The sequence below is a fragment of the Apium graveolens genome, chromosome 5 (assembly GCF_009905375.1).
Source record: "Apium graveolens cultivar Ventura chromosome 5, ASM990537v1, whole genome shotgun sequence".
NCBI classification, from domain to species: Eukaryota; Viridiplantae; Streptophyta; class Magnoliopsida; order Apiales; family Apiaceae; genus Apium; species Apium graveolens.
In genome coordinates, this window is record NC_133651.1 from 310,934,973 (window position 1) to 310,942,596 (window position 7,624).

Sequence of the window (7,624 nt, forward strand, 5' to 3'; positions counted from 1 at the left end):
TCGTCTTGTCCTCACCTAGGACAAGGCAAACAAGAACAACCTCAGGACAAGGCAAATATGGAGAGAGTAATAGAGATTGTTTTCACTAACATATTTGTTGTAGGTACTCTTTGAAGAATTCCCTCCTTGAGTCGGTCAAGAAGGGGGATGTCCGTGAAAATCTTGAAGGCCTTTAGAGGTAAGCCAGATGATTGAAGGCCTCCTCATGCATTCAACGGGTGTCCTCGTTGGGGATGCAGGGTTAACATTGGTGTGAGCTTTGGGAGCTCAGTTCTTGCATTCAACGGGTATCCTCGTTGGAGAACTTTGGAGTCATCTTGCACTTTGCACCCAAGAGATTGGGATCACTTGTCCTTCTATATGGTGAGTTATCCTCATTCAGGGGACATGGACATGTCCGGTATTTGGGGTGAATCGTGGCTATACCTGTGTTCGTAAATCAAGGGAGATAGTTGTGGTGGAGTGTTATTCTTGCGTAGGGGGATGCACTATCCGTGAAATCCTACGATTTTGAACGAGCCTTGGGCCTTCGCGGTTGGTCCTCATCGTTGGATATTCCTAAAGCTAGCGAAAGATGGATAATGGAAGGACTTCTACCGGGTCTAGGAATAAGAAGTCTAAGCCCATTAGGTTTCTTGTTCACCAAGAAATATGTTAGACTTGATCCCTATATAAACGGTAAGTAGGCACATTGAAAGGGGTTGGAAGTTGAGAGCTAAAAATGATCCACCACTAACCCTAATCAATCCCAACCCCTAATTCATCACAAGCAACACACTCCGCTTACTTTTCCGGCAAATAACAATTATCATAGATCTTTATTCCTGCGATGAGCCTCAAATTTTATTATTACCAAATTACTCCGTCAACATCTTGTAAGTTGTTTTGTTCATTCACACGGTTATACATACATTATGTTATTCGCACAATGTGTTATATTTCGTGTGTATTGATTGTTGATTGATTTCGAGAGAATTGCATTTCGCACCCCTTAAATTTGGTCAAAAATCAATTTTGTATACCTTCTTAAAGAAATTGCAGTTTGCATCCCCCTTCTTTAAAATCTGATCCCAGTTGCACCTTTTTCGCCAAATTTTGTCAAATTTTTTGCCCAAATTATTGTTTTCAACAACATATATAGTCTATTATTGAAGAGAAAATATGAGATATATTATAGGAGAAAACAATTAGCGTTAAACAATTGGGTTAAATATCAAAGCGGCGGTCACTAAACTAAAGGTCATATATCAGTTTAATCATCAAATTCAATAGGGTATCATTTGAATCACTAAAGTTATAATAATATCAAACAGATACCTCAAAATATGTGTTCGAGAATTAAAAATTATTTTTTGGAGTTCTATATATTTTTCTTGAATCCTATTACAACCAAATTAAAAAATGTATGAATTTTAGTATTTTATATAATATAGTAAGATTTTTAAAAAATTATCTATTATTTATTTTTAATTTTGTAGTCATTTTCTTTATTTAAGTAAAAATAATTAGTAGATAAATTTTTAAAATTTCACAAAATAATCTAAAATATTATGAATTCATAACTTTTCATTTGGTTGTAATAGGATTTAAGAAAATATTTATAACTTCATAAAATAAATTTTAATTATCGAGCATATATTTTGAGCTATATGTTTGATATTTATTATGATTTTAGTGATCCAAATGATATCCTATTAAATTTGATGATAAAACTGATATATTACCTTCCGTTGAGTGACCACTTTTATATTTAACTCCTAAATAATTAGGCAAAAAGGATGCATGTTGAATCGGATTTCAAAGTAGAGAATGTGAATTGCAATTTATAAAAATAGATATACAAAATTGAGTTTTGGCCAAATTTAAGGGGCATAAAATGCAATTCTGTGGTTGATTTCACACATGCCTCTCACTACACCATTTTATCAACATTCGCACTGGTGTCTGCCAGAACAATGCCAAAATGGCTCCTTATATACATAACGAAACGTGGATAATAATAATACAGAGGTAAGAACACAGGTGGAGTAATGGTTAAAAGGAAAGCAGATACATAAAATAGATAAATATACCAATTTACAAGTTGATGTAAGTTAAACTTTAGGATCAACGAATTCTGAACCACCCTGATTAGCAGCAGCAGCTGCTGCAAGTGCTCGAATCTTAACCAGTAGGAACCCTAAACCATGGCCTGTGACAGCAACAATAAATATTCCAAGGTTGTAGGACATAACTGAGAGCATAACCAAGTAAGCAAGACCCATTTTTACAGCATAAACAGTTGCCTGAATCAGCATTTCAATCATCGGACGCGAGCCTGATGACTTAATAACATGAGGGATGGACAAGACTTCGGTAGCAGCGGATAGCATGAAAACAAAGGCTAGTGCAAGTATGTACATGGCAAGATTGTTGCTAGGCCATCCTTGAAAAAGAATGATAACATCTTTTCCCCAGTAAAAGCTCATCTGCATCACCATTTCATTCGATACAGGAGGGGACATCGGCATATCCATAACAAATACAGTAGATGTTTGCGTTACACTGTTTTTCTACTGAATACAGAGAGGAATTCAAGATTGAATTGTTAGACAAGTACAAGTTATATCTTGTCTTGGAGCTTCACATTTATATATTTATTTTGTTTGAACAAGGTGCGAAACCAAGAATGTCGCCATCTGAAGAAACGTCACAAAAAGCTTCTTTATTTGTAAAAAAGAAATTAATACTCTTTTGGTCTTTTTCTTGGTTAATAAATTATATTTACAGCAGTTGAAAAATGCATAAGCAAGCTGGTATTAAGTATTCAACATGACTGTAACGACTGGAATTGCCCGATTTGTGACGGTCCGTCCAATCTGAGTTGTACGACTTGTAATTTCTGAAATTCTATTGGTGAATGATCTTACAGCCTCCATGCATTGTTCATCATTCATCTCATTGTCTCTATATATTTTACTATTTATATCACTGAAATGATTCATTTTTGATTCCGACCTCAATAATTTTTTAATCTTAAAAAATAACTGTGAAGATTCAAAGCAAAATGGTGTCCATCTCATATTAATATTTTTACAATCAATTATAATTAGCACCTAACATTCAACAAATATTTGGGAACAGTTTTTGTGTTCCCTTGCATTTTTTTTTTGTATGGGAAGATATGTGGCAGAACTATATCAATTTGTCGCCGGTACTTTCGTTTATGACTGGTTGCCACTCTCTTTTAGCTCACAGTCCTAGCTGATAACACACTGTTGTCGTCTGCTAATTCCGCAAAGACTAGGATTATGATTTGTCAAACCATCCATTACTTAAAAAGCTTAAGGAATTTTGAAAGCATCACACTGATGATGTAACAGTCTCTTCACATAAAACAGGGTGTCTTCATTTCTGTCCTCAACTTTATTGAAATTTTTTATCACTCCATCCCCAGACGGATGAAACTGTAATTTAAAAAATCTCATCTCAAGATTCACGATCCATGGAAAACTGTTCATTGTGACATAATCACAAATTGATTGATACAACAGCAATTTTTAGGAGAATAGTTAAAAGAGTTGTGTATATATACCTTACAATTACATGACCTTTTTTATCTTATTCTGTTTATGAGCTATCTTATTTATTCACAACTTCTAAAAATTGATCATTTGCAATCTTTGATCGATGTACAAGAGTATCTTAAGCCTAAGGGTTCTTGTTTAACCGATGGCAGGGTAATTCTTACGAATTACAAGCAAAAAGTTGGCTAAAATTTTCTTAAATTAACAAAATATTTGCCAAATTTAAAAATAACAAGTTGGTGACCTTTTAAAACCATGGTCACCGTCAAGTCCGTTAACCATATGCCGTTAAATTTTAAAAACTGATGTCTAAATTATATAATGGTGGCTAAATTTTATATCTATTTTCAAAATATTAATATTCCAGTTTCAAATTTTTTGAATAAAAAATTGATATTGTCTCTTATTTTATACAATAATAATGATGAATGTGTATCCCTAAATTCTAATATACTATAATATAACTACTGTAAAGTATGGGACCGAGAAAATTATTAAATTTATAAATTACGGAACAATCCGGGTAATCTATTTATTTGTTATTTCAATTACAATTAACATAATCTGTTTGTTTAAGTTTACAAAAAAAATGCAAATTACATTATTACTTCAACTACTTTTAACATTTTGTTAAATAATATAAAATATATAAAGTTCTGCAAGTGATATAGATGTATTGTAATTATACTATGATTCGAACAAGTATAATTTTACTATAAATAATAAAGAACTATACTAAAAATAGTAGTATTGTAATTATATTAAATGATAGATAATTTTATTATTTAAGAAAAAGGAACAATTTTATTATAATTAAAAAGGGATCTCTCCTATTAAATATTTTTGACAAGTACCCTTTTAGGGTTTAAATTATTTATATTTTTCTTTTTTTAATTCATATTAAGTATAGTAATTATAGAAAAAATATTTTTTCTCTCGAGCCAATAATTTAAAAAGTAGGTTGGTTTGCAGGCTATTGCGTGACCCCGTAGAGTTTACCCAACGCGCACCCGAAGGGTAGCGGCTGCGGGTTAGCTACGATAAAAAAAAAGTAGGGTAAAAATTAGCCACCACTCTCTGATTTAATGTAATTTTATTTAGTTAACAACACATAGTTAACCGAACTTGACGGGCCACCGCGGAAGATAAGTTTGGCCACCACCGTGTTATTTTTAAACCAGAACCCATATTTTTTTAATTTATGAAAATTTTAGCCACCTGTATGTTTTTAACTCGATTCTCGCAGCATAAATATGTGGCTCGAATTCAAGGTGTTATAGGGAGAATTTCGTATAACAGTGTTATGGAGGTTGATGGTCGAAACAAGGATTAAGGACGGTGTTTGAAGGCGGAGGAATGTTGTTTTGTGGTGGTGGCTGAGCTTGTATGTTGACTCCTCAAAAAAGAATAGGGTTTTTCTTATTCTCTATCAAGTGTCGACTCATGTCTCATACACACTACTACAAAATTCAACTTACATAGCATTTATTTTTGAGTTTACATAGCGCTTTTGAGTGCTATGTAAGCCAGTGCTATGTTAGCATATCAAACTTAGAGCTTGCCAAACCAAACAGAAGTTTATTATAAGTATAGTTAAAGGAATGAATTGCTGTCATTTGGATACCTAGCAAACCACAACATGCAGGCAAGCAAGAATTTACCTAGCAAATCAGTAGTGGGTATAAACTAACTATGATATGGACGAGATACAAAAATCCTTCCAGAACAGCACTATAAGGACGTGGTGGTTCTAGAAAGCAGAACAATAAATCGATTAGCTACAGTTATAACAAAAAATTAAGATTAAACATGCACTTTTCATAGAAATAACTTGTAGACATTTATGACGATCACTAATTATAAACAGAATTGTTGATAAAGATTCACTAAAACAGTGATCAATTCTCTCACGACTACTTCTGATGGTCTGGTCCTGGTTATGATCCTTACTTTTTTATGTATAGAATAATATTTCAGGCCAACCGCTTTATACTTCTCACTTCATGGACATGCCAGAATAAGTCCCCGACTATGAACTCAGGTAATCAAAATATGGACTTCTTTATTGCACGCTAAAAGAACATTTTTTATTCAAGAAATAGAGATATTAGAACCAACCCAAAATGAAAATTTTAATTTTATCTCAACAAAAAAATTGGTCACAGAAAAGCAGGAGAAAAATAAAAGTATATGAAAAAAAGGAGACCTCTTACAGCCTGTCAGGTAAGTCTTAAAGCCAAGACCAAGGTTTATTGCAACATGTTGGGTAGATGCAAGCCAGATGAGGGCGGTAAGAATTTGATGTGAGATCTTGAGGGGCAACCAATTTCAGCATAGCATGATTGGTACAGGACTTCCCTCAACTGTCATATTCATCACAACTTTAACATCCCTCTTGTACTCTGTTTCAGTTTATATTTTGATATAGCCATATAGGCATAACAGCTTCATTCAGAGAGCAGCACTTGTCAATAATGTGTATTTATTTTATTTTATATATTTAAAACTATATACTCAAACATATACATTACACATTTAAATTCTGGTCTGTGTCAACAATATTAAAACTATGAATTCAAGAATCTATGTACACTATAAAAAACTCCTAAAAATTTATCTATAATAAGGATTACCGCCAGCAGCCTAACATTCAATTAATTTCAAGTTTTTCCATATACATACTTAAGAATAAGCAAAAACTTTAAATATAATGGGTTTTTCCTAAAAAAGATTACTATCTATGAGACCTGCATTATTATCGTTTTCTTGTGTCTCAAAATATAATGTGTTAGTATCTGCCTACTAACATCTGCACAGAAAACATAATGTCCGACGGAAACCTGGAAACCATATATATTTTCATTAAAAAAGAAGATCTAGAAAGGTAAAATGCATTTGTACCTTACTTGAGAGGAGGACATAGATTAACCTCCCAATTTCCCTGCTGATACCAAAGTGAAATGCACCCGCCTGACCTGTTACATGAACAATATTGTCATCAGATCTTAACTTAAAACTGACAAAATATAAGGATGATAAGATAGTATATTGAGATTTATATTAACATGAAACACTCAGAGGATTTGTTCAACTTTCCCCAATCCATTCACAGAACTAAACTAAACCTAATTTCTACACAAGTATAATTACTTACAATTAACATTTGTTTACGAAGAGTAGCTTATTCTATGTAAGCATATATCAATAAATGAAAGCATTTCTGCTGAATTCAAGTGTTAATTACCTTGATTTGTCTTCATGAATCGTACATGATATACTCACAATGTTAAGAACAACCAACTCAAAAACCTAAAATTCCAAATCCTATGAGTTAATAAGAACCAAGAAGACAAGAGAATACGCCGATAAAAGTTTCTCAGGGCTCCAAAATTTTGCTAATAGATGAATTTATTTGACGGAGGCTCGATACGATGCAGTTACACAAAGTCCTCGGGTCGGCCTGGTTATCTCGGCCTGCACCGCCTTCATTTTTATCAATAAATACAATGTTATCTCTATTTTCATAAGATATGGGCTCATGGGCCCAGCTCGCGTGTTGGCATCTGAGCCCAGCCCACGTGTTGGCACCTCAGCCCAGTCCGCGTGTTGGCACCTAAGCCCAGCCTACATGTAGACATCCAGATGACAAGTGTGAGCCTATCTTACGTGTGTGAGCCTAGCTCACAAGCCCAGCTCACAAGCCCACCGGCTCACTCATCATGAGCCCAGCTCGCATGCGCTGGCCCAAGTCACATTAAATCACGATTCTAGCTCACAAATGAGAGCCCAGCTATTCAATGTTCCTGTGTGGACCTGTTTAGGGCCCATGACCGAAAGCGGGCATAACAACTACCCCCAAAATTCCTGGTCACACCTTCAGGCTAGGAATTTTCCAATATTAGCTTTTTTCGGCCCCGCAAGTGCGAGCCCACGAGGCCGCACCATCCAGCCTCGCATGTTCCTTCAACAGTCAAGAGTTTTTTTAACTCGTGACAATTGTAGAACAGCTGGCGTAGGGATGCGTGTCATCCTCTGAGATGATGACACGTGGCCTTCTC

General features: G+C 34.4%; 1 long non-coding RNA gene across 9 annotated transcripts; it reads right to left on the reverse strand.

The window, feature by feature from the left end:
• Positions 1-1,912: 1,912 nt before the first annotated feature.
• On the reverse strand, positions 1,913-7,040 carry LOC141659401 (uncharacterized). 9 transcript variants are annotated; one of them, XR_012549759.1, is made up of 4 exons: positions 6,811-7,040; positions 6,468-6,541; positions 5,773-6,011; positions 1,913-2,555 (listed from the first exon to the last, which is right to left on the reverse strand). It is a non-coding gene; the product is annotated as an uncharacterized LOC141659401 (long non-coding RNA). The 9 variants fall into 9 exon arrangements; XR_012549758.1 differs by having other exon boundaries at positions 1,916-2,468; XR_012549764.1 differs by lacking the exon at positions 1,913-2,555 and adding an exon at positions 2,567-3,446 and having other exon boundaries at positions 5,780-6,011.
• Positions 7,041-7,624: the final 584 nt, after the last annotated feature.